This window comes from Solanum verrucosum, unplaced genomic scaffold (assembly GCF_900185275.1).
Source record: "Solanum verrucosum unplaced genomic scaffold, falcon-dt-bn FXZP01000102.1, whole genome shotgun sequence".
Taxonomy (NCBI): domain Eukaryota; kingdom Viridiplantae; phylum Streptophyta; class Magnoliopsida; order Solanales; family Solanaceae; genus Solanum; species Solanum verrucosum.
The window spans coordinates 4,732,711-4,760,293 of NW_026019930.1; the positions used below are offsets into that span (position 1 = coordinate 4,732,711).

Consider the following 27,583-nt stretch of genomic DNA (forward strand, 5'->3'; position numbering starts at 1 on the left):
TGTCATGTTATTTCATTTTTTTTTAGGATGATCGGGGGTCTTGTACCGACATCCCTCATAGTATTAGAGGCTTTATAGATAGATATACAATAGTTCTTGAGTCTTTTCATTTTCAGTTGTTAATGTTTTAAAGACTTGAGTTTCCTATTTCTAGGTAGTTGATTATTCTTATATATTCCGAGTTTATCTTTTGAGACATTTGAGTTAAGTTTATCTTATGTGGAGTAAGTCTTCACCTGAGAGTTGAGCCATGCCAAGGGTTCACTTGGGGCCAACAATGATTCTCGAGTGTCAGCCACGTCCAAGGTATAGGCTCGAGACGTGACAAATATCTTTTAAAATATCTCTATCAACAAAGACATGTTAGAATGATAATCTATGCTAGAAGTGTCCCTTACCTTAAACCTTAAGTAGCTAACTGAAGAAAGCGTGAAAGTAAGCATTCAAATAACTCTATGTTATATTTTGAGAGGAAAAAGCTCATGTAAGATTGGAAGAAAGACTTTCCATGAAAAAACAACTATATATATTTCTCTTTTTAGATTCTCATTCTGAAATTCGATTCACGGGCAAAAAAAGCATGGGCACTACGGCAATAGGTTTGCATTGCGATAACTATGATTTACTTTTATGTATAGAATTTATTAGTAACACCTAGATACAACATGAAATTACAGAAGACATCATGATTAAGTATATGTGCATGGTGTTCTGATGGACGACTTTGAATAAAATGTAATCAGAATAACTTGGATATGTGTGTCTTGCATATGATGATAACTATGAATAAGTATCAGTATGACTAATATAAATGTGTTAATTTGAATCGTGTTCATTTAATTGCTAAAAAGAAATTAAAAATCACTATAATAAAGAAGGAATAAATTTATGTCACAACCCAAAGTAGACCCTAGGCGTAACATGGCATATAGAACCCCGAGAGGTCCTACACAAGTCACTTAGCATACATCATACAAGACAAATAAAGATTGTAAAAGATAAAATTTTATCATCAAAAGAGTTTGACAAAGCGGAAGTTTAACATAAGTCTCAAAGCCATCAAATACATCATAAGCAAAGTAATTGGGAACATAACCCATATATCACATACAAAGTCTGAAAATAGAAATGAAATAAAAGTAATAAAAGAGTCTCAATCGTTAGAACATAAGGACTCACCAATCTTCAAAAGCCCAAAATGATCAACTAGCCACGAGTATAGGAGGTAGGAGCGTCGGACCCTACATTAGTGAAACAATGTAGGCACAAGTATGCATTAGCACATGGAATGTACTAAGTATGATAACAATGCATAAGAGTTATGAAATCATGCTAAAAAAGATTTTACATGACGTGCAATGACCAAGCTAAATCGTAAGATAACATGTTAGAAAACATAAGTCATAGTCATGGTCAATGCAAGCTAAACATCTTTAGAACACTCGTGAGATACTTTAGAAAGTAGCCTTAGTTCCCTATTATGGGAAGTGTACCATATAACTGACATAGACTATGTGAGCTATAACATGGAATCCAATGTTTATCTTACACCGAATGTCCTTACTTGCCAAGGTAAAAACCATAAACTTGAGCTAAAGTGGATCCACTAGCTAATGTCTATCTAAGACAATCATCCTATGATGATACATAGTTATGAGATAAAGAGATTGCTACTAGAAATCTGGTCTCTACTAACGAGAGAGTCTCCATCTCAATACTTTCTCAGTGCTAAGAAACAATCCCACCAAATAGTCATTAATCTTTTTAAGTTTATCATCCATGGAAAGGCACAATTAAACAATCAATCCAAGTTAAAGTTCATTAGAATAACTCATTAATCTTGATGCAACTTAGGAGAGAAAATCTTTCAACCTTATGAATCATTTTGTGAGAAATCCTTTCACAATCATGTTCTTAGTCGTATGTGAGAAAACCTTTCACAACAATAACAACAACATTGATGATTAACTCTCAAAGCAATCTTAAATTTTTTACATCAATTTCATTAAAAGAACATGCATATCTTAATAAATTCATCTTTCATAGTTCATAAGCTTCATCATAGTATCATATTCTAAAATCAGGAGCATGCATAGGCTTATGAGAATTCAAATTAAAAACATATAATTACTTCAATTCATGTATAAAAGATGGAAAACAATCAATTGAAAATCATAATTAAAAAGAACCAATGAAGATTGAATAAAATCCTAACTTTGATTGACAATCTCACTAGTAAAATTGGGGATTTTAGGAATCCTATGGAGGAAAGGACTCCATAAGTGAATACTAACATACCTTGATATCAAAAGCCCACAAAGAATGGAGGATTAGAGACTTGAAATTGAATCCTAGGTCTTCTTCTTCTTCCTTAGGTTGAGAGTAATTTAGGAAGTAAATTTGGTTATGTTTAGGGAAATTAGGAGAATGGGGTTAAAGTGGGTAGTTTTAGGACTCGAAAGGTTTATATAGGGCTTAGGGTAGAAGGAAAAACGATGTAGTTTTGATCTAAAATGATTAGGGAAAATACTTAAAAGACCCTTAAAAATAAATGTTTATTTGGTCTACGAGTCAGACCTACGAACTGTAGAACTTTCTGCGGTCCGTACTGGTAAACCGTAGACCAAGTTCTAGGACCTTAAAATTTACCCAACTTTGACGGAACCCTTCTACGGTCCATAGGAGTTCCTACGGTCCGTAGACCTAACCGTAGAACTCAACTTTGACTCTTAAAATTTCACTAAGCTTGGGAGTCACCTACGAGATCTATCCACAACTCGTGCATATGATGACGAGTCTTCCTGGTGAATCGTACAAAGGGTACTGGGACTTGTTTTGAAATATTTTCCCCTCTTTCTATGGTTTCCATTTATGTACCATAGACGGCCTGTAGAACCTTCTACGGTCCGTAGATGGGACCTGTAAAACCAGACTTCAATCCAAAAATTTATTTTCTTCCTTTTCAAAATTTCGAGGTGTTACAACTTGAGAATTGAATAAAGTAAATTTTTTATGTTTTATTTTATGTTTGTGATGAAGTAAAGTTATACTTAAAAATTGTCATGAAAAAGGAATATTTGTTTAATAGTATCGATGCGTTGATTGGGTGAGCCAAAAAAATTGTATGGTTAGTCAATTATAATGTATTAGGCAAAAAAGAGAAATGAATGGTAATGAAGTGTTTGAATGTGATATTAATAATGTCACGACCCAGGGCTACCCCCTAGACGTAACATGACATACTTGACCCTCAAGGGGTCTCATACAAGCCCTTAGCATCATAACATAGGTAATAGAAATAAAATACGGAACAATTTTAATCTTTTACAATCAAAGTCATTTTTCATAAACGCAAAAGGAAGTCTTTACTAAACCTTTTTCTCAAACCATCTAACATAATACTTGGATAAAACTCTTGGGATGCAGCCCATACAAAGTCTAAAACATAAAGAAATGACATAAAGGAAACATGGGTTTGTCCTCGAAGATATGAGGACTCACCAATTCTTCAACTCTTCCTGCACCTAGAAACCTAAGTTCCAAAGCAACTCAATCTTCGAAACCCTATATTTGATTAAAATATAGGTAATATGCGTTAGTACAAAATGTACCAAGTATGAAAGCTAGCACAACGTCATAAGAGCATCTCAAAATGGTTAGTCAACATAAGAATTAAGCATAAGAGATAATAACATGTTCATAACATAATCATCACATTCATAGCATGGTCTCCAACATAACCATCATATACAAACATAAGTCAACATAAGACATAGTTAATGAGCATAGGAGATAAATCATAATCATAATAGACATAATTGACTCTTAGTCATCCATACCATAATGGCACCATTCTCCAGAAACATCAAAGCACACTTGTGCAATGCATAAAAGGCATCCCATACTACCATTCACACTAAGCATAACCTTGAAGTCATCCTAGTGATATTCACCCTACTTTGGTCTTACTATTTGCTTAACTCACATAACTAAGGGAATCTCTCACCTTTAGTCAACTAGAACAAGGAAGGCAACTATGGCACAATCTTATCTCAACTCATTCTCTTTAGTAACCCTAAGTCATACTTGTGCAATGCAATTATAGCATCCCATAATACTAATCATGCAAAGTACCACTTTTAGGTCCTCTTACTAAAACTTCTTGGTTTGGAACCTAGTTCCTCTCTTTCACTTTATAACACTATGAGGTACTCTCTTAAGCACATCTGAGTTCTTTATTAGCTTGAACCATATGAGACTACTTTTAGTATGTCTAAGTTCATTACTAGCATGGACCCTATGAGATACGACCTTAAGCATGTCTAAGTCCACTTATACACTTGAACACTATGAGGTACTTCACTAAGTAAGTATTAGTTCAATTTTGCTTTAGAACACTATGAGATACTTCACTAAGTAAGTCTTAGTTAAATGGATATGGAGATTGCTACTAGGAACCTTGACTCAACTCGTAGAGGCTCTCATCTCATGAGACCTAACTTTGGGAAAACCCACACTCTACTACGTAAGAGGTCCCCCTTTAACTTGGATAGTCCTCACATCAACTAGGTGTGGTTCTCCTTTCTACTTGGAGCCCGGACCCTATCTTGTGTGACACTCCATCTTATCTTCAATATCCACTTGGAGCCAAGCATACACCCCAATGTTTACTTGTTAAGCCTTGATTAACAGTCATCTCTCATGGAAGAATGTCCTAGACAATCAATCCATGTTTAAGTGATTCTATCACTTTCATCTATCAAGCATTCATAAGGTAGGTTAGGTGAGTATAGACCTTTCACCACAATTCTACCTATTAGACTTCTATTCTCTTTTAGACTTTTACTCTCAAAGACTTAACATCAATAGTCAATCACATTAACTTCACCCTAAAGCCATAGCTATCATGATCACACACCTTACTCTTAAGGTTTCTTTCTTTATACCTAGATTTCAAGGTATTTTGATGACATCTTCAATTACTAGGTGATTCTAGTCACAATTGATCATAAAGGTTCAAATTCAACTTTACGTGTCAAGATTCATCATATACAATAGAGTCTAATTCAATTCATGATTATATGATCTTAACTTTGATCAATTACTACGCATGACATTGATTTAGGAAGATTACCTATGGACCTTCAACTTTGCCTCTAATGGCATAATTGAGATCACATTCATAAATTTAGATTAGGGTTTACCATAGAAATCACATGAAATCAACATAATATCATAAAACAATGCTAATACAATCATAATTAGGCATTATCCACTAGATTGGAATCATACACAATCCCTACCCATAATGCAAGCACAACCCTAACTAGAATTGGGTTTTTGACTTCTCAATTGGGGGGAAAACTAAGGGGGATCTATGGGGAAGAACCCATATATGAATAATATAAACATACCTCTTTTCAAATCCCTAAACAAAGCTTGAATCAATGGAGAAACACTGTCCTCTTCTCTTCTCTTCTTCTTCTTCTTCTTCTAAAGAGAGAATATTTGGAGAGTAATTTGGGGCCTTAGATGAATGATTTAAATTGATTAGTTTAGGGGTCTATTAACCTTATATAGGTGGTAATTTAACTAACTAACCGACCTACCTTAACCCCTAATAAATACACTTAACTTAAAACTAAAACACCTAAAACTGGCATGACCTACGTATCCCCACCTACGGACGGTAGATGGGTTGACGGACCATATTGCACCCTTCGTGGGTGTGGTATGTGGCTTAAGGCTGAAGGTCTGTGCAGGCCTTTACCCACGACCCCACCTACGCGGCGTGGGTCCACCTACGGCCAGTAGGTGGCCAAGTGTAGGTCTACCCAAATTTTGCATATTAGGGGCTGCTTTTGGGGTCCCCTCAAGGATCCCTTGGGTGGTCCTTGGGTGGTCGTACCCGGACGTTTAACCCCTAAAATCCCTATTCTAAGTATGGAAATCATTTCTACGAGTTTAACCCTCATACGAAACTCCAAAACTCCCATACAAGTCTCTAGAACTCACTATTTCAACTTGCTAGTTTTCGGGTGTTACAAATAAGTGGGGATGAATCGGGTGAGAAGGTGATTTTTTAAAATATTAATAAAAACTAGTTGGATTGAGTATTGCTACGAAATTAATTAATGTGTCATGAAAGTATTAATGTATGTGTAGTAATTGTAATAGTCAAAGATATTACTTGGAGTTGGTGATCCCATTTTTCACTGAAGTTGATTAGTCCCTTATATGTGATTAGTGTTGGTGATCCCATTTTTCACTTAACCGTCCAATCCGTTCATTAAATATGGATTGAATGAGTGATTTTTAAATATGGATAATATTTGGATTTGTTACTCATATTTAACCCATTAAAATATGAGTATTTATGGGTAAACTACGGATCAAATATTGGCATTGCAGATTTTTCTCTAACCTCTCAAAAGATGTGACTTTTTTCAAGATTTTAAAAGCGATTTTTAGCATCAACTTCGTTGTTTCATCCACGAATCACAGTCACAAAGTTAATCTGGTAAGTCTCTCAATTTCTCCCCCATGAATCCCTTTTCCTCATCTTCCCTCTTTCTCTTCCTTTTTTTTTTTTTTGAAATTTTAGGGCTAGAATTTGTGATTAATCTCCTGAAATTTTCTTCCTCGTTTCTGAATAACATTGTGGCAAAAGATTATTTATTTATAAGAATTGTCAATGTAGTTTACAGTTTGCATTTTTTTTTTATAGAATATTAAATTTCATGCTTGAATTTTTATTACAAAACATTAATTTCATGCTTTTGACACTTCTTTTTGGTCTGTCCTTTGTATATGAGATTTTATTTATGTTAGGAAAAGATGCCAATGAAGACTAATGAGGACATCTATAAGGAATCTTGTGAGATTAGTTCATCAGTCCCTACAGAACGAGCAAAAAAAATAAACTTATGATGTTTGAATTTTTTTCTGAAATTGCCTCATGCTACAAGTAATGAAAGGTTAAAAGCTCAATGTAAGATATGTAAGTAGATCATTTTAGCATACTTTATTTCCGGAACTTCGAATCTGAAACTGCATATTAGTTTACACTTAAGACAAAGCACAAGAGCATTAATCAATTGATTAAACATTTTATCGTGAGAAAGTATATGCGGTCATTCTAAAGCATAATTATCCATTCAGCTTTGGCGAACATCAAGAAAATAGGAATATCCATTTATACTTAAATATAACTGTGAAAATCATTTCAAGAAATACCGGCAAGTCTGATATTTTGAAGAAGTATGATAAGAAAAAAGAATATCTAAAATATGAGCTTGCAGTGATTCCTAGTAGAGTGTGTTTGACTTCAGACATGTGGATTTCTCTAGGGTCAAATGGATATATGTGTTTAACTGCTCATTATGTTGATTCGAATGGAATTCTTCAAAAAAAAAAAGTGTTGATTTTTCTTCATGTGCACCCTTCATATTCTTGTGTTATTTTGGGTCATTTACTAATTGAGTTCATTAAGGAATGAGGTATTGAAAAAAAAATTTCTCTCTTACTTTGAATAATGCTACTTGTAATAGGGGTATGGACTAATTTAAAGAACACTTATCTTTAATGCAAAAACTAGTTTGTGATGGAAAGTTCTTTCATATTCATTGTGGAAACTATATCTTGAATTTAATTGTGAAGGTGGGTTTGGAGAAAGTTAATGCAACTATGTAAATATTAGAGAATATGTTAAACATATTAAACATTTGGAAGGAAGAATTTTAATGTTTGTGAAATGCACAAAAAATCTTGGGCTACCATGTTCAGAAAAGCTTCATCAAGACATGGCAATCTGTTGGAATTTCACTTATCTAATGCTTGAAAGTGTGATCCTCTACCAACAAGCTTATATTTAATATAAATGGATTGATACTGATTTTAACACATGTTCTTTCTGAGGAGGAATGGAAAATAGTAGAGACGATTGCTCAATTTTTGAAACCACTTTTATAACATTACTACATTGTTCTCTGGAAGCCAATATCCAACTGCTAATTTGTATCTACATAACGTGTGAAAAATTTAGAAGTAATTAGAGGAAGAAAAACAAAATTATGATCCAATTATGAGTGAAATAGCTACATCAACGTTAAAAAAATTCAAACAATATTGGAAATCTTACAATATGATCTTATCACTAGCCATTATTCTTGATCCTCGATATAAGCTTAAGTTTGTGAAATTTATCTTCTCTAAAATTGATCTTAAGACTGTTGAAGCAAAGGTAAAAATTGTTAAAGATCATTTACATTTGTAATTCAAAGAATGTTATATACCTTCAACCTCATTTTCCTTGTCGGGGGAAACTAGAAATGAAATGAGGGATGAACTTGAAGAGTTTGATAACCAACCGGGGTGTAGTAAAAATAAAACACAACTGGATTTGTACTTGGAGGATGTCACGACCCAGACCATCATGATTGACACCCACACTAACCCTCCGGTGGGAGAACCACTACTACAACCCAAGCTAAGCAACTTAACCAAAAACTAAGGCATTTAAAGATACAGAAGCAGATTTAAATGCTAAGGAAAGAAATAGGGAGTTCCCATAAAGTCCAAACAAAAGTCTAACAACCAAAACAAATGCGGAATAATACCTAGAACCTGAAAGTCAATGTACCAAAACATCTAAAGTTCAACAAGTCTAAGAAAATGGGTACAACCCAATTAAACATAAGAAATCCTAATGCACTAGTCTAAGTCCGAAATGGGGACATAAACGAAAAGAGAACTCATGGCATCCCGGAAGAACCGGCTCACCCTTGAATTTGAACAATCACTGATCTTCTAAACGAGGTCTGTCAATAGCCGCTTGAAGATGCCATGTACTCAACAAGGAAAGAGCAAGCAGTATCAGTACACAACCACATTGTACTGGTAGGATCATGCGACTATCCCAATAAGTGCAACATACATAAGTCATTACAATAAAATAATAACATACATACACCGAACATATACAATATCAATATCATTTACGAACAACGAACATTTTCACAATTCTAAATATCACAGTTATGTCAAATCAATGGTCCTCTCATGGAACCCAAACCCAAATTGTTAGCATACCAGTACGTGGTATCCGATCTAATGTTTATGCCGAAATGTGGCAACCGATCCCATAATTATGCCGAAACGTGGCAACTGATCCAAGTTAGTGTGTCGGTACGCAACACCCGATCCATTCAACAAGCCACGATCAAAATCACAAAGTACATTCTCATAACCATACAATCAAGTCATGATTCATGGCATTCATCATTCATCTATCCTCATTTACAATTAGTGTGATCAATAATGCAACATTCACATACATACATGTATTATAATGAAGCAAGAACAAACATATATCACACAACATGAAATCACAATCATCACCTACCTCGAACAAAGCTTGAAATCCCCTAAGAAACTTGATCCTTCCCTTTACGAATTGTTTCTGCTTGTTTTTGGTCTACAACAATCAATATAATGCTAGGATCAACATACAAGACTTAATTACTCGGATCATAATCAATAAGATCAACCCTAGGTTAAACCCTTGATCCCCATACCCCAAATTAGGGCTTTTTCCACCATAATTCCCAAATCAAAACCCTCCCCCATCGATAATTACCCATTAGATTATGATCTACGGATCGAAAAATTGATTCGGGGAGTTAAAACCTTACCTTTAGCCTTAAGAATGGTGAAAACCCATCAAGAAAGCACCTGGGATCGTCTCTTAGCTCTCAAAGTCGAAAAGTGCAGAATAAAATGTTTTTGGGGTTTATTTCTGACTTAAATCGCGACTGTCCCGCCACAACGGTACTCACCCCGCTACAAAGGCCCCACCCTGGCGGGAATAATCCCGTCTTAGCGTCTTGCACGGAACCAGTGAGTTGATTTAAGAATTTCAAACTCCCATTTCACAACACACCTTTAACCAACGATACTCAGAAACTACTCGTTCACGCTAAGATCAGTTTCGGGAGTTTTACTCACCCGAAATCAATTTCGTAAAGTCGTACGGTTTCCTTAACGTCTTAGCTATCTACTTATATGATCAATATCATAATTAAATCACCCAATTGTTACCAGATTTCCCTAGACCTTACTAACTCCGATTTCATCCAAATCTGGACTAGATTGGGAAATTCCAAGTTACTACGAAAAAGTTTTCCGGCCCAAAATTTTTCCTGTTGAATTTTCTATAACGACGGGAACAGGTCGTTACAGAGGAGCCGAATATTGACCGTAAAGTAAATTCAAATTTGGATATACGTTCCCATTGGAAGGAAAATAGACTAAGGTATTCTGAACTCTCATTGATGGCAAGGGGCGTCTTGAGTAGACCTATTACCATACTAGCCTTTAAATCTATCTTTAGCATTGAATGGCATATTATTTTAAAATTTACGAGTTCTACTTTACCTGCAAATGTGGAGGCGAAGTTATGTACTAGCTAGAGATTGACTTTATGGGCAAGAACGTAAAACACTCTACACATATTACATATTTATTTTGTATTGATACAAATTGGTGTTCCAGTAAATAATTTTCCTTCCTTGTGTTTGTTTTCTTAAAGTTCCACTGAATCTGATTCTGATGATAATGAGATTGTAGTAGACCTCAGGCCGTATTTTGATAGAGTGCAACATGCTTGCAATTGATCTTTAGGATGACATGTTTTAGGCGGGGTATGCTTTCATAAATTTTTCATTTGAAAGTTTGACAGGAATCAATCTATATATAATAATAAAGCTGAATATGAAATCGGTGATATGACGCTCTCTATGAGCTTCAATTCTATTTATTTTTTTGTGATTTTTTTAACCTTTTCTTTAATTTTAAAATACAAAAAAAATTCACCTAAAAATTTAACGAATATTAAAAATAATCATATTTAATTATATCTTTATCAATAGCCATATTTAATTTATTTTGTCATTAATGCTAGTATTCTCTTTTCCTAAGTATTTCTCAATTTCTCATCAAGTATTACAAATCTTTTCATTTGATTTTTAAAATTTCTGACAAACTATTCACGATAGTTAATTTTATGGTTTTTTAATGGTCATTCCTTTCTTTGTTTTTTTTCACTTTTTTTTTATTTATTCAATTCAAGAAATTTATATCTTTATATAATATACATGTATTTCTTTTATCTTCTTTATTTGTCTTTTTTCTTATTTATTTAATTTTTAAGTTTCACTTTCATAACTTAAATCTATTAAATTTCTATTCTTAATAATATTATTAATTCCATGACTTATAAGTTTTCATATTCATAACTCCAACTATTAAATTATAAAATTTAAGATACTTTATGATATCTTTCCATTTTTATCTATATAAATTCACAAGTTTTTGTTTCATGAAATCCTAACTTATGATTATTCTTTATATCTTTATGTTTCATTGTTCTTTGTAGTATTATTATATTGTCAAATTCATGCTTTAACTTGACAAGATGAAGAATACTTGAATATTGATTAGTTTGTCAAAAGAAGAGGGTGTCAGACAAGAGCTCAAAAAAGTGGGCATTGATTCTGTATTGTTATTTTTATCTATTTACTTATGATGAGGTCCTAAGGAAGATGTGTTTGTTTATGTTTTCTCCATGTAACTTCTTTAGTTTGAATTTTATAATTTTTTATTATTGCAAGTCTGTATTTTTGTTTAGATACAAATTAGTTTTTGTAACTTTGTGTGTAATAATACTAACTATTAACAAAGGTTCACAAATATTATTGCACATAGAACTATTTATATTTTCTTTAAAGATTCCTCCATTTTTGTCTATATAAATTCATAATTTTATATTTCATCAAACCCTTGCTCATGATTATTCTTTTTATTTCATATTTGAAGTAGTGTTTTCCTTAATTCTTAAAGTCTTTCTCACGTAACTGTTGAGATATAAGTTAAAGAGTCAAAGAGGCACCTAAACGTTTCTTATTTCAAGTTAAATAACAAACATTGAAGAAGAGTATTAAGTACTACTAAAACTACACTATGAAACTTGGCCTTTCTGTCTCTCTTTTGATCTTACACATAGCAAGAACTTGGACTTCCAGATTGAGGAGAAAGAGAGACAGAAAGGCCATGTGAATTTTCCAGCGCGTGTTAATCCGATAAGAAAGATAGGAAAATGAAAGTGAAGTAATTGAATTATTTTTCTTGTTTTATTTGTTTTGTTTTCTTCAAAGCTCAAACGAATGAAAATATTCGCGTTGATATTTTTTTACTTCAATTTCCGGGATTTTCATTACATGAAAATTAAAGTTTTACTTTTTAGATATAGAAAGTGCAATTCAATTTCATTTTGTTAAGTGAAAAAAGTACAGAAAATTGGGCTAAAAAAAAGTATAACAAAGACTTTTCACATATTTTTTCTTTGTTAGCATCACTTCTACTCATAAAAAGATAATATATTTTAATATTTTAAGTGTTTTTTTCTTTATTATTTAACCCATAACCTACACCTCTTTAATTTTTATTTTTAATAATATTCAAGACTCTCATGATTTTGATGTCCATAACCTCCAAACATTAATTTGTAGGTTTATGATGTCTTATGCTATTTCTCTATTATGCCTATATAAATTCATATTTAGTTTTATGGAGATTCACATTCAAGATTATCATTTCCCTTCTTCATCATATTTTTAGACATTACAATTTCCATATTTTATCAAATTATTTTTATACATCTTACAATCCATTTCAACTATCATATTATTACCGGTTAAATTTTTTTTTTTTTTTTTTTTTTTACATTATAAACGTTATGTTATTCATTATCTTTTTAAGTATAAGTGAGAAAAAAATTAAAAATTATAATTTAAAAATCAGTTCTCTATCTTCAATCTACCATATTCCATAAAATTATATATATATATATGTAAGCTAATTAATACATATGTACGGAATGTAAATTACACAAAATGATCAGCTTTGTTTTCCATTTTATTTTTTAAATTCTACTTTTTAAATCTATAATAATTCCGGCACATAAATACAGTTATTTTACTTTGTTATGGATGTACTATGTTCTTCTCTTTTTCCGATAATAAATACAGTTATTTTTACTTTGTTATGGATGTACTGTGTTCTTCTCTTTTTCCGATATAATTTTTTTAATGAGTTTTGTTTATCTTCAGGCTGGTTATATGACATTGATCAATTTATATTTAACGGAAAAAGAAAAAGTGCTTTTACTTCCTTCATGTAATAGTATATTCTACTTGTTACAAATTGGTTCGGTGTGAATAATAAGATCGACTAAAATCTAAATTTTGATCTATTTAATTAAGTATGAACTAAAACCTCTTTTATATTCAAATATTATGTAAGATTATGACCGCGCATAGAGCGGCCAAGTTACCTAGTATGTAATGAACTTGGATGCATAGGACTTGCACTTATATGCAGCGGAATGCTTAAATTTTTTTTTGTATTCAGTTAGATCTAGGTCAGAAATGAGAATCAGTTTCTGATAGTTCATTGCAGGAACCCAACTTATTTTTCAAAATTGTTTCACCTTGTGCAGCAAGCCTAAATGTATTTTGGAGGAAGTGGAAACACCGCGGAGATGAAGAAAGAGGTTGCGAGATCAACTATGATGACATTTTGCTTATGTTTTCTGTTTATTATATCAATAAGGTGTGTGAGTCTATTATGTTTTCAGGCATTAGACGTGTTGCAAAAATATCGTGAATTAACTAGCACAGAATCACAAAAAAAGAAAATAGAGAAGAAGAATAACACAATGATTTAATGAAGTTCAACTAGGCCTACTCCTCCGGTAAAAGTAGAGAGAGTTTTCCACTATGAAAGAAAAGAAGAAGCTTGCAATGCTTTCAAGCCTTTGGGACTACATTGTGTATCATGTACCATGCCTTAGAATTCTGAACTATATCCCCATATATAGATCCCAAGTAGTCCCAAACCTATAAGGAAAAAGTTTTCCCAATGCTATAAGGACAATATTTTCCTTTTCCTAACCTATTAGGACAAAGGGTCTGCTAAACTATAGGAGTTATAGCTTCCTAGAATATACAAGGAAAAACTCAAGACATAATAAACAAATCAGCCACTTGGCTTGAATTTCTTTCGTCAATTTAAATAACGCCTCTCTGCTTTGCTCCCAGCCCTCCAAAAGGCTTATTGAGTACAACTCGCACCAATAAGTCTAGGCAATGCCTAAACTTATTGGTTCGGATTGTCTTGGTCATCATATCTTCTGGATTATCATGTGGAGACACTTTATTCACAACAACAACTCCTTTAGATATAATTTCTCGGATAAAATGATTTCTGACTACCATATGTTTTGTCTGCTCCAAGCCTTATACCTTCATTTCATTTTCATTAATTACGTGGTGTCCTGGTTGGTTGTGAAAGCAAGTTTAAGGTGTCTGGACATGAATTATATTCACTTTTTATGCAATACATTGACCAAAAAAATGTAAAATATACATTGAAGTTGAATTTCAGAAATTTCAAGAATTTGCAAAACCAAAAAAAACCTCATTTTTCACTCAAAATTACTCATAGAATTTTAGTGAGGGTATAGAGACAGTACAAGAGCGACTCTTGTCATCACTTCATTTATGATCAGTGGACGATGCTGCTGAATAAACGTGTTCATTATACTCAACCTTACTTTTTTGCACCTTTGGTGTGGATGTTCTAATTACAATACGAGTGATATATAGGTGATTTTCTCGTTCATTTAAAGTCTTGGAAGTAATTGCTTTGTTGTTCTGCCATTTCCAGACTTCCTATATATCTTTATATTTTGTTATCGTCCTTAATTATTATTCTCAAAGAGTATAGTACTTTATCCCACATTTTGAATCATGTACTCATTTCACCAAATTTTGGAATGTTGATTTTGTTTTGTTTTCATTTTGTTTAAGACTTACTTCCTCTTTTGATTTATTAAATTTCGCATTTTCTACTTAATTAATTGGTTATTAAAGAATTGATTTGCCTACTCAAGTAAATTTGAGATAGGGTGATATCATGGTCCGGAATTTTTGGATCGTGGCATATAGAAACTATTAGCGAGCCATAGTCATTACTGGGGTTGTTCAAATCAAATCAAATCGTAATTCGAATCAAATCGATTAAAAATCCAACATTTGATTTGGTTTGGTTATGTTTGATTTTAAATTTTGAAAATTGATACTATTTGGTTTGGGTTTGGTTTTACTAAAAATAATCGCAAAAATAGCCAAACCGTGTATTTGTATTTGTATATACAATTTTCTCTCGTTTTATACAAACACAAATGCAATTTATTCATTTGTGTTTGTATAAATTGAGAGGCGAGTGAGAGTGGCGAGCGAGATTCTCCGGGGGAGAGAGGCGAACGAAAAGATATATGTATATACAATTTTCTCTCACTTTATACAAACACAAACACGTTTTATACATTTGTGTTTGTATAAAAGTGAGAGAGGCGAGGGAGCCAGCGAGAAATGAGAGTGGCGAGCGAGAATTTCAGGGAAAGAGGCGAATGGCAACAGTTTGCTACTGGTTACAATTAAATCAAACATACTCTGGTTATAGCATTTAATTTGAATTAATAGTTTATCATTTTATACAATTTTTCTTATTAAAAAAGTGGTGTGTATATACTTTTGTCGTCTAATAAATAGTGCGTGTATAATATATATATATATATATATATATTGATGTATATGCATTTTATTATTAAAATAAAAGATTAAGTGCATATGTTAGTGAGTAAAAATTGTGGTACAAGATGACTATTAATTCTTGTAACTTATATGATCAATAGTTTTTGTATCTCACGACCATTACTTTGTTGTAACCCATATGACCATTGGTTTTTTCAAATTTATGTAACATCTATCAGAGTCAACTATCCATATTACTACCCTTCATTCTACCTATTGATTACATGGAATACTTTTTCACTTATAAATAATGATGCAACTTCCTTTGTGTTGGGTAGGGGAAGAAATATGGTAAGTGTGAAAAACATTATAGTGTGTAGTAGTGAAAGAGAGAGTTGAGTCAAAGAAAATATTTCAAGTCTTCAACTATATGCATTATATAAAAGAGAGTAATTATATGTTTAAGAAATGAGTTTTTTTGTGGAGCTTTGAACTCTTCAAGTACTCCGGAGTTGTGAGTTGTAGGGCAGTTGTACCCTGAAGGGGACAAGTCAAGAGATATATTGTTGGATTGATGTAGATTATGCCACAATGGACTTGAATTTTCTTAAAGAGAGCGAGATATCCACGCCTTAGCCTAAATGAATATTTATTCATTTTTGTTCATTGTATTTTCAACTGTAATTTATTATAGTTGTGATATGTATACCAACATATACTCTCATCATCTAACAAATGGTGCATAATTACCCTTTTTGCTAATAAAGTAAAATAAATAAATCAATTCATAAACATAATTTTTTACTTAAAAAATAACCCATGACTTTAGAAAATTATCTTACAAATTCTTTGACCACTCTAGACTAGGGGTGTATCGGTCGGTTCGGTTTTGAAGTATATCGGTTGACTTATTGGTTTTCGCTTTGTAGAGATGCTAAACCGTTATAGAACCATTAAGATATTGGCTTATCGGTTATTGGTTTATCGGTTATTGATCGTTATCGGTTCGGTTATCGATTTAACCGTTAAGATTTGACACAAAAATAAATTAATGAAAATCACTTAGAAAATAAATTAATGAAAATCACTTAGAAACAAGGTGACAAATCGAATGAATCATGTACATGAGTTCACAAGTTGCATTTTGCTCAAAAGCAAACATTTTTACATTGTAGAATAACCAAGATTTTGAGAAAGCCAAAAATAAAAATAGGAAACTAAACTCTAAGTCAAGGACTTTATATACAAAATGGTATAAATATAATTATTTAATTTACTATCTGGTTATCGGTTAACCCATTGAGAAAAAACCTCAAACCGTTAAGAATTGATAATCCGTTAACAAAAAAATAAAAATCGTTATCTGAACCACTAAACCAATAACCCATTACTGATAAACTAATATCTTTTTTTTGGTTCGAATTATCAATTTCGATTCGATTTTGAACAACCCTACTCTAGACCCCATCTAACTAAAAAAATCCAATCCTTCTTTTATTCAAATCGGGTCCAAAACCATTTATGACTGAGTAAAAAGATGAGTGAGGTAATATTTTTTTAAAATTAAAAATTTAGTTCGATTTTAGAGGAGTGTAAAATGCAATTTGACTAATTAATAAAAAAGAGACACGCCCAGTGGGACTCGAACCCACAATCGCCTGATTAGAAGTCAGACGCCTTATCCATTAGGCCATGGGCGCTACTTCGCTATTGTTTCACTGTTTATTTTATGTAATTTATGATGTACCCGTAATCATTGTATTCCTTTGTTCATACATATATTTTCAAAAATTGTAAAAATATTTGAAAATTATTTTACATAAGTGCCTTTTTTTTTATTGAATTAACCCATTATTTAAAATCCAAATTTAGAATATATAATTGAAGTTTGAAAACTAGATTTTAGATTTTTTTAAAGCTTTCACTCAATTTTTTTTAATAGATTTTCATGTCCAAACATAACTTTAACTTTCAAACCCCTTATAGAACTTTTTTTAATTATTTTTTTAAATCAGCAGGACGAACTTTTATTGATATAAGCAGCAAATGAAAACGGAGACTTAACATTATCTCTAGTCCCCTTATGCGTTTTGAGAGAGAGGGGTAAATCACTCCCCAGTAAAGTATTTGCAAACAAAATGAAAAATGAAGAGAAAAAGTAAATCTGGTCCTCATATCGGATTTCTGTTTGGTTTGAGCATGAAGGAGGCAAGTTTCCATCTATCCATTTGAAGAAGCCCTCTAACCTTTCTTGGTTCATAATTTTCGGTCACCGTCCTTTATTACTCCACAGTTTCCTTCTAGACAACTACCATCGATCACTATTGACCTTGCAATACAATGTTGGTGGCTTAGTCCATTTCACTATTTTGGCAGATTATATTCTATGTGTCATAGGATATATATTCGATTAGATTATGTAGTATCTCCCACTCACTACACACTTTCAAATTTCTACCCCATGCATGCATGATGTCTAGCTACTATAGAAAGTCGGATAAACAACTCTGATCTTCTTATTGAGAGGGCTTCACTTCCATACCGAGATGCACACTTGGATCTCCAAAGCTCTCAAGTGATAATCGCTGGCATTATTTTTTCCATGAATGAGGCAACCATATTAATTAAGAGAGTGTTCTATGGCTCTACCATTGTAGTAGCATCTGAGGGTATTGAAAGTACCTGATTTGAATACCAAACAGTCCCGTAAACCTTGTCTATATATATTCAAAGTCACATGCGCAAAATAAATGCTCATTTAATTCCTGATCTGAGGGAATCGAAAGTACCTGATTTGAATACCAAACAGTCCCGGAAACCTTGTCTGTATATTCAAAGTCACATGCGTAAAATAAATGCTCATTTAATTCCAATTGTGTGATTGGAGGGGAGCAATAGTAACACCTCCTTTCCGGATTATGACCAAACTTGGACGGACACCCTTCCTTTTGTTTTTTGTGATATAGTCTGACTTGTCTCTCTTTTGCCTGAAGAGTTCCCATGCTGAGAAAAATGCCACTACTAGTAGCACTCCAAACAGCTTTGTCCAGAGACCCTCGGCTTAAGGAAATGACTTGTTTGTCAACAATGTTTCTAACTGACGGTGGTACCACCCATTTGTAGTGACTCATATTGCCACATTTCATTCCTAAATATTTCTTTTATCAGGATATTCTTGGGATTGCTACTGTTAGAATGTATGCATCCACTATCAGTTAACGGACCAGGTCCTTTGACTCAGCAAGAATAGTAACTAAAATAAAAGTGCAGAAAATAAATAGCTCAAAGTAAATTAAGAACAAAGATTTTACGGAAACTCCCTTGCTCAAGGGCGGTGAAAATCACGACCTGTACTCACAGGATTTCAACCCAAACTCCATTTCACTCAAACGGAGCAATGATTTAGATTACAAACTCTTGTAACCTAGGAATTTACCTCTAAATCCCTTCCCCCTCAATGTAGCAACTCTACTACAAAGAAAGAACTAAGCAATAACTCTATTGCCCACTAAACCACCCGACTCTAGATGATTTAGACTTCAACTAAGCAACAACAATGTTGCCCACTAAATCAATCAACTTTAACTGATTTAGACTTTTCTCTTGAAATGAACAAAGATCCAATTCATTTATAGCTTAGGAATAGATTTACAATTTAAGCACATAAGACACAAAGCTCTAAATACAATAAGACGCTTCAGCACTCCATCAGGTCCCTTGTTGATATGAGCAGTGTTCTTCCTTGAAGATGGCCTTCTCTTTTCAAGCTTATGAATTTTCAGAGAAAATCCAAGTTTTTGTTTGCCAAATCTTTATTTGTGTTTTATGTTAGTAGATTATATTAAATGAACACAAAACTCTTGAGACGACCCCATTGGCTAAGAGCTTGCTTCTCTAAAAGGACGTGCACCAACCACAGTAGAGGTGGCAACTTTTCTGACAATTGTCTTGTCGTCCTTTTCATATACGCAGTCTTGCAGGGACCAGGTCCCTTGCAATGTTCTTTGTGAGTTCTTGAGAAGACTTGTTAAATCTCTTTCTCTTTTGAATGAATGAATCTTCTTGTTGTTTGTCATTTTGATTATATCGACCAAAAAGAATTATTGTCCATTGGACAAACAATCTCGTTCGTTTCTATTGGTGAAGTACGCTGACGACTTCACCAACCCACTGACAGGAGTTGTACACCATTATGAATCTGGACGAGAGAACTCTGCCAAGGAGCGGGTCCCTGCATTTGTGAGCCATTGAAACAAACAGTCTTGTCCGCTTTTCTTATTGGTGTAGTACACTGACCTTTTCACCTACCACCTGACATGACAGCTTTACAGTTACCCCATTTGAATCTAGACGAGAAAACTCTGTTAAGGACCAGGTCCCTGCATTTGTAAGGATCATCAAAACACCTAAAATATAACATTTTCCCCTTTTTTGATGATGACACACAAATGTTCCTCACACTGAGTTTATTCATTCATTTTCCATGTCTTCAATCCCAATAACAAGGATCTGGTCCCTTGTTAGATCCATAAGGCTGTTAAATCATCAAAACTTAACATCAGTTCCAAAATAACATTTGCTCCCTTTTTGATGATAACAGACTTATTCACATTCTTCCCCCTTTCACCAGTTCCCCCTATCAGCATGCCTCTTCAGGTAACTAGATTGGTCCCCCTTTTGCATCATTTTCGAAGTTTGTCAAATCATCAAAACTTCACATCAACAACAAAATAGCATTTTCTCCCTTTTTGATGATGACAAACTTTTTCAACTTCTTCCCTTTATCGGCATGACCATGTCCTCTTCAAATAGCACTTGATTCCCCCTATCGGCATGACCATGTTATCATTGATCTCATACCTTAACAATCATACCCTAACAATTTTCCCCCTTTTGACATCATAAAAAAGGTTAAAGTAGTAAACCAAGTTTGTTGCCAGAAATGTAGTTTACGCAAATTCATGGCCACTTGGGCAACACTGAGCATGAGTAAAAATGCATAAAGTAATGAGACAAGCACTACAACAAATAGGATATATAGCTACAAAATCACTAATTGCTCGCTTTTAGTGAAAAAATTTACTTTTCGTGCTTAAATATATGAGACACATACTTTTAATGACGAAACATAAAAATTCATAGCTAAGTTTTGTCCACTAAAGTTTTCCACCAAAAAATTAATTGGCGCCATTTGTTAAGTAGTGTTAGTCACGAATTTAAAGTTATCAGTGACACATTATTTCGTCACTAATAATGTATCTAATTCATGACAAATTATTTTTTGTCTTAAAATTTATTAGTTTTTGGACACAAAAAAATTCATCTAAAAACATATGTTGTTAAAATATCAACAAATTAGAGTTCGTAGTTAAATATTATAAGTTTTAGCTATAAAAATTTCGATTTAATTATGACATTTATTTTTGTCACTAATAATATAAATAATTGGTGACAAAGATTTTATTGTCTCTAATCAATCTGTGATTTAGTGACAAAAAAAAGTGTCACAAAATATGTAAGGTGTTAAATAGAGACGACTTAAAATTTATAGTGAATAACTCAACTATTTTCTACGAAAAAAATTAATAGCTAAATACAATTTTTTTGGCTACAATTGTTCATAATTACAAGTGACAACTTACAAAAAGAATAGTACAAGTGCTTCATAAGAAATAGACAGAGTCCATTCATTAATTGGTGAGGGAAAATATTAAAATCAACGAATTCAGTCGATTTTGTAAAAATGAAAAAGTTCAATTTATCCATTTTCTTAAATTATGCAATTATAAAATGCATCATTTGAAAAATACAATCCAGGTTATAAGTACCCTGAGTGGGTTACGGTTCTACCTCTATATTGCTAATATTTATTGGTTTAACACTTTTGTTTTTTATTTGATACACTTTCATCGATAAAGACGATAGAAAAAATAATTTCTCAAAGTTTAGGTGTTGATTTTTGAGCATGTCTATTGATTTGTGGTTGGTAAACTGCAGAGACTAAGTCGATCTATTTGCTTCTTCCTAAAAATATGTACATGTTTCATAGTAATTCCACATACGTACATAGAGCAACTATACATAGATAACATCGACTTACAAGCTTAGACTTTGCAAAGGTGCGAAATATTTCATTAATTTCTATTAACTTTTCCATCAGTGTAAAAATTGAAATAAACTAAAAAATTGAAAGCACAAATGAAAGAAATGAAGCAACTAGAATTTCAAATATATTATGATGAAGATCTATAGTTATGGGTATCGATGTTTTTTTCAAAACAATTGATTTAGGGATCGAATTAAACCGATTATTCAATTTTTAAAATAAAATCTAAAGTTTAATTTTATTTAAATTTATAATTGTATTGAATAATTTATAAAATTTATAAAAATAAATAAATAAAATGACAGAATCGTACTGAATCTATTTAAATATATTTTTAAAAAATATACAGTTTAATTAAATTATAGTCTACAATTGAATGAATTGTGGGTGGTAACTTTTATGCATTTGTGTATGTGTATAAATAATCATATAATATATTATTTCTACAGAAGTTAAATTTGAAAGAAATGAATGAAGTTAAAAATAAAATAAAAAAGAGAGTCAAGAGAGAGTTGATCGGATGGTAAGCATTCCTCACTTCCAACCTTAATGTTGTGAGTTCGAGTCCTCAAGAAAACATAATGTGGGAGGTCCTCCCCAGGAGTGGTTAAAAAAGATGGGAGATAATATAGGAACATTAACTTTTTTATAATAATAAATTTTTCCCTAATTAATCCATTTAAGAGCAAAATAATTTTTTATATAAAATATAGTCATTAGTGACGAAATTAGATTTAAAGACAATTTATGTCGTCACTGATTGAAGTAAAATAATTAGCGACGATATAATTTTGTCGGTAGTAATAACCTTTTTAGTGACAAAGCATACTATTAACTACAAAAAAATATACCTTTTACAACTAATAAATTTGTACAAATGTTGAAGCATTTGGGGACAATTTTTCTTTTTGTAGTTAAATAATACTTTTAGCGACAAAGCACTAAATCGTATTTGTATACTTTTAGCGACACACATTTAGTGACGACTGATTGACGAATTATTTTTTGTCTCACAAGATTTTCAGTGACGAAATATGATTTATAAATGACGAGATTATTTGTCCATAATAATCGAATTTGTTATAGTGAAGTCAGTAGAAACGAGACATTTTTTATTCAAAAATAAAAGATCAACCATCAAAGCAATGCAAATATCATTACGAATGAGAACCAAAACAATACCCAATCAGTTTCGATAGAAAGAAAAAGAGGAATGAGGACTGATATGAAAATTTAGGGAGCGAGGGGATGGCTTAGTAGTAAGGGATTAAAAGAAAAAGATTAGTGGAGCATATCTCTTAGCATGGTTCCTTCAGAAGCCTTTCTTGAAGTTCACATTCTTTGCTGCCCAGGCTTCATGTTGAATCTTCAGGGCTGCCAGTTTTTTTTACCTTGTCCCTCTGATAGTGTTGTTTTAGAAGCTGAGCCTTCAGGCAACCCATTTCAGTATCCGTGTTAGTAAGAGCAACTGGCATAGCTTACAACGCTAGCTTGATGAGTTTCTAATGACATAAAGATTGGTAAAATCAAACTTACTCAAGGCATCTGAGATGAATGGATCAATAATTGAGGAACCATTTCAATTAAAAAAAATTCATTTTTTTTAAGGTCAGACACCATCCTATTCAGAATGTTTTGAGTTCTCATAATATCAACCTCCTCCTTTTTTAACATCATCTTTTCCACCTTCTTCTTTTTACTTGTTGGACCTGGTCACTCTTCACACTCAAAAATTTCTTCATCGAAAAATTCTCCAGTAAGAACAAAAGGGTTTAACCATTTGAAGTGATTTTGAGAGAGGAGAAAAGAAGATTTTAAAATTTTCTAATTTTGGAAGGGGATTTAAAATGAAATATGTAGTATAAAGGAAATGAAAAGGGTGTATCATGTGAAGGGAAGTGTCATTTTGGTATTCAAAAGATGGGACAACGGTCAGATACCTAAATGAGAGACATGTGGCAATTGATACGATTCTCATGCATAATTCAAAATGCAATATTAAGAGTGCTAACCTCGAGAATGGACCGGATCTCTCTCTGTAGTTTGAATGTGATTGCCTATCTGTCCTGACCTCCCTATTCCTTCCGCCCTTTATCCATGTGTGTATACCTACAAAAGGTATGAGACTGAACTTGCTAAAACATACATAACTGAAAAACAAGGATACCTGCTCCCTTTGCATAGTCATGAGAGAGTTGATTATTTCAGGTAGGATCCATTCAATCAGGTTTCAACATTCCCAACTTCAGTTTGATTATCTCAGCCAGGTGTTCTAAGAGCTTCAAGCTGCTGCTTGATCCATAAGAGTTGAGCAGATTAAGCTGCACTTGCTACATTCTCTGCCTCAGTTGTTGAAAGAGCAATTGAATCTTGTCTTTTAGTTTCCAATGAGTGAGAGATCAGCCTAGAACATAAGCCATTCATGAGGTACTTTTTCTATCAAATGGATACCCTGCATGATCAACATTACCTTATTCCTCCAAATAAAAAAGTCTTCTGATGGTCAGAATGGAACCAGGTCCCTATTCTTGACAAATTGGCCCTTGCTTAGAGCTTTGGTGAAGATGTCGGCCACTTGATCTTCCATTTTGCAAAACTTCATGATGACATTGCCTCTTTTTAACATTATCTTGACTTTAAGTATGATAAGCCTTTTAAACAGCTCCTTGATGAACTTTTCTTGACAAACAAGGGTACCTTTAGAGGTTTGCTTGATATGTAGCTCTATGAAGAATTTAATTCTTCCTTCATGCTCACTTCAAAACTCACTACTCATGAGTGCAACAAACTCTTCACATAACACCTCAAAAGTTTCTTCAAAGATGATATCATCGATATATACTTGAAAAATCACCAAGTTCTTTCCTTTGTGATTTCAAAAAGATAATTTTGTCAATTTTACCTCTTTTGAAGCCATTGTTGAAGAGGTGCTTGGACAACCTGTCAGCTTGTCGGGAACCGAGTGTCATACTTTGCCTCTTTCAAACTGAGTTTGATCAGCTTCTTCAGTCTCACCTTCAGAATTCACATTATTAGTTTGAACTGCATCATCTTTGTTCAACATTGTCTATCGGACCGAGTTCCTCATCAGGTTCATCATCTGCATCAACTTCCTTGGGGTTATTAGATTCATGAAGAGGATATTCTTCAGCAAGCTCACTGTTTAGACCATCTCTCTGAATCTGAAGCAGCTCTTCCATCTCAGAATCTTTTTTGTTTTGCAACTTCTCAATTCTTCCAGACTTATCAAAAATCACATGAATACTTTCTTCAATGCATAGTTTTTGTTTTTATACACCCGATAAGCCTTGCTGGAGGAAGAATATCCCACAAATACTCTTTCAACATCATTGAGATTAAACTTTTCTTTGAAAGATTAAAAGCCTGATTATTCCACCTGAAGATGGTCTAATCTGCTTCTCTTTAACACCAGCGTCACAAACTTTGTTATCTGCAAATTTCATTTTGTGCAGACTGGGGACAGGTCCCTTGACACAAGTTTTTGTAGTAGAGAAGCACTCACATAAGCACGCCTCATGTGTCATACCTCAACATTTTCACCTTGAGCACTAAGGCAAGTGAGACTGTCAGTACGAGCAGTATTTAAATCAGCAATATATATGTTCTTGCATCTATTTTCTGTCAAGATCATCACCCGAGAGAGAAAATTTGTGACACACATTTATCTGATAAGAACTTTAACTCAATTTCCTTTATCACAAATCTGTGAAACACTTAGAAGTTTGTACTTCAACCCATTGACATAGTACACAACTTTAAAAGAGTGTTCCACGGACTTTTAAGTCTTGCCTACACCAAAACGGTACCATTTCTTGCCGTTGCCAAAAGAGACACCTCCACCTTGAAGTGTCTTGAGAGAGAGGAATTTTTTTAGTTTTCTCAGTCATGTGCTTTGAGCATCCACCATTCATAAACCAACACTGACTGATGCTACCTCCTTTCACTTGCATAACAGAGTTCCCAGTAAGTAGATAACAGAGTTATATGAAAATCTTTTGTCCAATGAGGCAAGCTAATTTTCTTCAACTTAGACCAGAAGCCATACCATGTCCCTTCTTCTGTTTGTTCCTCTGTGTGGAATAGTTTGAGGAACTTTCTTGAGACATTTTTCAAGCTGGACAGTACTCCTTCTTCAGATGACCATTACGACCACAATGAAAACACAACAGATTGTTAGAGACAGACACATATTTGCTATAAGGATTATAAGAAGGACTTATGTACAAGCTTCCTAAACCCTTTCCATCATTTTGACCCTGACCGGTAAGATTGGCCAGCAATTTTGAAGAATTAGTCCATTTGAGAGAATTTTTTAGTTCTTCTTTCAGATGGAACAGGTCCCTCTCCAACTGATCATTTCTCTCCAATGCCAATGCAAGTTTTGTTTCAGCAGTATTCAAGATATTTTCTAGCTCGATTTGCAAGATGCTAGCCTTTCCCTTTCCTCTGCCACATTTCTCACTCAACATCTTTAATTTTTCCCTGAGTTCTAGGTTTTCAGTTTCCAGAACTGTTAATTGTTCTTTCACAACAGACATATGGTCCACCAAGGTAACCTTTTCTTCATGAAAGATATCTAGCCTGTTGTTCATCAAGTCCTTTTCAGTTGTAAACTCAGTGATAGAGTCAATCAAAACAGCTGCTAGACTTCTCAACTTCTTAATAGAGTAAACATGCAAGTTTTGTTTAAGATCAGAAAGGGTTACCTCTTCTTCAACTTCTTCATCATTAGATTTTGCCATAAAAGCAAACATGGCATCAAACACATCTTCATCATCTTTGACTATAAGCATGGATGCATCTTCAGAATGTTCTGACTCTTCTGAGTCAATTGAGGAATCACCCCAGATAGCAAAAGCCTTATTCACTACATTGTCAGCAACACCAACTTTTCTTCCTTTCTCATCAGGGATCGGGTCCCTTTTCTTGTTTTTTCCTTTGAGAGTGAAACTTTTCTTTCTTCTGTCCATCTCATGAACTTGAAGATGTTCAAATAGAGCATTCATTGACAGTACTTCAAGATCCCCTGCCTCATAGACAATATCAAGTTCATCAGTCCAAGATCTGGGAAGAATCTCCAATATCTTAGTAACCTGCTTCCACACAGTGACAGGTTCTTCTAGGAACATGAGCTCATTTGTAATGGTGGAGAATCTAGTATGCATTTCGTAAATAGATTCACCTTCTTCCAAGGTGAAGCTTTCAAATTGAGTGTTAAGAGATCTAATTTAGATTTCTTTGTTTGCTCAGTACCTACACTATTCTCAAGCGATTCCAGATTTCCTTGGCTGATTCACAAGATGAAATCAGATCATATTTATTTGCTCCGATTCCACACATTAAGAGCTTCCTAACTTTGTGATTTTTCTCAACTTCCCTTTTGTCAAAGTCATTATATTGTTGTCGGGTTTTGAGAACAACCCTTGTGACATCCCCATCTTTTACTTCTATAGTTAACACATATGACCCTCACAAATAACATCCCACATCTCACAATCCTCACCCATTATATAGTTAAACATGCAATTTTTCCACTACCAATAGTACTGACCATCAAACAGAGGTGGCTTCATTTTGGAGACCGACCTTCTTGCAAGCTTTGTGGAGCAGCCATCCTTTGTAGGAATCTCTCTCTTGGTGTTAACCAGATAGAGAGCCCAGACTCTGATACCAATTATTGGAATGTATGTGTTCACTATCAGTCAATGGACCAGGTCCTTTGACTTAGTAAGAACAGTAATTGAAATAAAAGTGCGAAAAATAAATAGCTCAAAGTAAATCATGCACAAGGATTTTACGTGGA

The 27,583-nt window shown here is 33.3% G+C and overlaps 1 non-coding gene across 1 annotated transcript; it reads right to left on the minus strand.

The window, feature by feature from the left end:
- Positions 1–17,280: 17,280 nt before the first annotated feature.
- Positions 17,281–17,353, minus strand: TRNAR-UCU (transfer RNA arginine (anticodon UCU)). The gene has a single exon. It is a non-coding gene; the product is annotated as a tRNA-Arg (tRNA).
- Between the last annotated feature and the right edge of the window lie 10,230 nt (positions 17,354–27,583).